The sequence below is a fragment of the Odontesthes bonariensis genome, chromosome 18 (assembly GCF_027942865.1).
Source record: "Odontesthes bonariensis isolate fOdoBon6 chromosome 18, fOdoBon6.hap1, whole genome shotgun sequence".
Classification (NCBI taxonomy): domain Eukaryota; kingdom Metazoa; phylum Chordata; class Actinopteri; order Atheriniformes; family Atherinopsidae; genus Odontesthes; species Odontesthes bonariensis.
In genome coordinates, this window is record NC_134523.1 from 2725457 (window position 1) to 2728993 (window position 3537).

Consider the following 3537-nt stretch of genomic DNA (forward strand, 5'->3'; position numbering starts at 1 on the left):
CCCCCATTCAGATTCTCTGATTAAACACATTTATCAGATTTACTGTATTTCCACAGCTAATAGATTTTCCACAGATGGCTTCATTTTTTAATTGAATTTGAATTTGAATTGAAATTGAATTTAATGCATTTGTGGGGTGTGTTTTGGTGACAGTGATGGAAATGTCTTCGATATCAAGTAAACATGCTAAGTGCAAATTTGAAGTCCTGTTTTTCTAATTGGTAAAACGTTTTGAAACAAGTCCAGTCTGAGAAGTGACAACATTTTCTTCTGCACAGACTTACATGACGATTTGTAGCCTTGATTTCATCCATTAATCCTTTAAAATACCAAGATCACCAGCACAAGACTTCAAAGAAGTATACTATGTCAATCTTGTGACATATACTGCTCTCTACTAAGATCAAACGAATGGACTCTGATGAATTTATGTGGCTGTAAAAGAGGGTCTCGGGCTGAGCATAAACGGCCTGACATCTGTGCTCAATCTTCACTGTGCCGTGTAATGAGGATCACATGGCTTTGTTCTCTTCTGGAGGAGAGAAGCAGCCAGGTAGGGGGCCTGCAGCTCAGGTAAACTTGGGTATTTGCCTCACAGCTACTGGAAAACATTAGTGGAAGGGTGTGGAGATATGTGGTTCTGCAGCTGAACTGGGGGTCTTACTGGTGGCCTTTAAAACCACGTGGCTGGATCGTCAGGCTTTGACGCTGACCAAAAGGTTTGACTCTCCCACAGATGAAAAAAACATGGTGTGCAGCTGGAGCCTCAACATAAATATGACACGCATTATCTTATACAATGCAACTTTGATCTGTTCACAGTTCAAAGTTTGGTGTGAGACAGTGTCAGTAGATCAAATTTGGGTCTTAAAGACCTGAACTACAGAACCACAGACAGTTGAAATGGTGAAAGGTGAAATGCAATGTTTGAGGTTTTTAAAAGAATACTAAGTTACTGTGAGCTAATCTTTTTAAACTCACTCATCTTCAGGCTCTGTGCACACTCACATGAAATAAGGTGTTTATATGCATTATTTTAATTTACATTATTTTTTCACCATAATATACCAATCACCTGACACTTAATAAGAAGAGTGAAGTATGAAACGAGAGTATGAAAATATATAAAGACCATTACAGAAAGAAGCCCAGTTGCTGCAATAAAGAGAATTGAGGCCTGCTGCTGTGAGTGTGTGTTGGCTGTGTGGCTATTAAATGGATGTGTTGGCACATTGGGACAAGATAGAAAACATATATAACTCATTTGCATTTACCAACTGAATGGTAACATAACACACTCCCTACATGGTGTTTTACTGTAACTGCAGGTTCTCTGGTGGGTCAACAGATTTAGATATTTAACGGAGGCTAATGCTTCAACTGAGAACCTACATGGCCAGTTTCAAATTCAATCAATTCAATTTCCGTTGAGATTAAAATCCATAGCGGGTCAAATATTTCATAGATTTGATACTGAAAAGATGTCACTAAGTCAACATGTGTATTGATCAACATCTAAACGTGTTACACTGACCAACTTTTATGACGACTGAATTACAAAGTTTCTGTAAGTTACACAATCCGACTTTTGTTAAACATCAATCATTTACTTTAAATTTAGTTACAAAGTCATAAATCATCTTTAAACATGCTGCTTGTTGACAATAAAATGTCTCAGTTTGCTGTTTGGGATATCATCAGGTCAAGAATCAATGATAGTTTGTCACGTGTTTCAAATGACTTAATCTAAAACTCTCCCTAAATCATTAATCTTGCTTTGTAGGACACCCCTCAGATCTGCTGCTGAACATTGAATGCAGACAGATTACACGCAATCCGACATTATAGCAATAACAGAGGAGTTTGTGAACCTTAAAACCATGTGTGCTTTTGACTCGTTTTCATAATGCACATTCCCAGGCCTGAAGCTGCCCAGGAGCGTTCAGGGGCCGAGAAACCGCAAGTCACAACTTTGTTTTCCGGCCCGTTTTACTTTACAGTCACTGGACATTTTTGTGGGCTTTTGATTGCGTATTTATTGTCTCCTCACAATTCAGCAAAGTCATATCTATAGCTGTGTATGGCTCACACAGAAATGAGTTTTTATGACAGTGGTGTTACACCCCACGGCTGTAGGGGGAGCCAAAGGGAGAGAAAAAAACACTACTGGCACTTTAAGCATCAAGATGAAGACTCTAATGAATAACTATAATGTTTAGTGTCTCAGAAATAGAAAGAAGAGCCCGATGTTACAAAGTTTCAATGCTGTCCCTCTACCACACTCAAACTGATCCAGTCACACGGCTCTCAAGTTTTCAAGTTTGCTTGGAGTGAGATTCGGGCGGGGCCGGGCCGTGTGCGCGGGGGGTTTCTTTAGTTTTGGGTTTTTTTTTGGGGGGGGGGGTCCCTTGCAGTATCCCATCGCCATAAACTAGCTACTTAAAGAACAAAGAAATTGTTTTATTTATACCAAAATCACAAATCTTCACTTTTACACTAAATTCTGCTATATTTTAAAATAAATTGTTTTAGGTATGCAAAGTCTTAACAAACAAAATTTTTTATGACTGTTGTTGTAAGTGTTTGTGGCAGATTTTGATGCTTGATGACTGATATTGGGGGCTCCCATTTAAAGCACTGTGTCAGCCATTTTCACAGTCATGATGGATGACAGAGTTCCATTCAGAAACAAAGTGTTCCTGGTCTTGGTTTTATTGAGCCCCACCATGGAAAAAACCCTCTCTGCATCAGCATTTCAGTGCGGCAGAACTAATACCAGTTTGGCAATTGTAGATAGCCTTATTGGGAATCTGCTCATACCAGTCACCTTTGAAAAAAATGAACCACGGAAGCGTAATTACACTCCTACATATTTTTCATTTTTCATTAAGTTGCTCATGTCAAAGGGTGTGTGCTGAATATTTAGGCCTACTACTCCAACGAACACTTTAATCGGCAGGTATTGGTCTTTTACAAAGAGTAGGAAAACTATAGTAACTAATAAAAGATTCAAATAAATGAAGATATGACCTGCTGATGATCCTGACGGTTCTCTTCCACCTCCAGCTCGTCTACAACTTCTGCACGCATTCAGAGCATAATAGGTTATGTCCGCTGTGCATTCATGGGATGCGTGCTTGCAGCTGAAAGCTATTTCAGACCCGGCAACAAGAAATTCTGTTTTCTGATTGGCTGAGAAATTCTATTATGTGATTTGCCGATGGGTTGCTAAATCAAGACAGCTGTACCAGAGCTATAGTTCTGAGCTGTACAAGCGCACAGTAACCTGCCATTGACTCGTTTATAGTATCGGCCATTAGAATTTCTGTGCGACGAAGCTGATCATTTCTCAGCGTGAGAAATGGCATGTGTGGCGTGTGAACTTGTTGAACTTGTAAGTCATTGCGTGAGACTTGAGAGCCCTGCAGTCAGGAAAAAATTTTTTAGCAACTAGGCTACGTGCTAGGCTCCAGTAATAATACACATTTCTAGGAGTAATTCTGGAATATTTTACAGCACATAGTAGCATCAGATAAC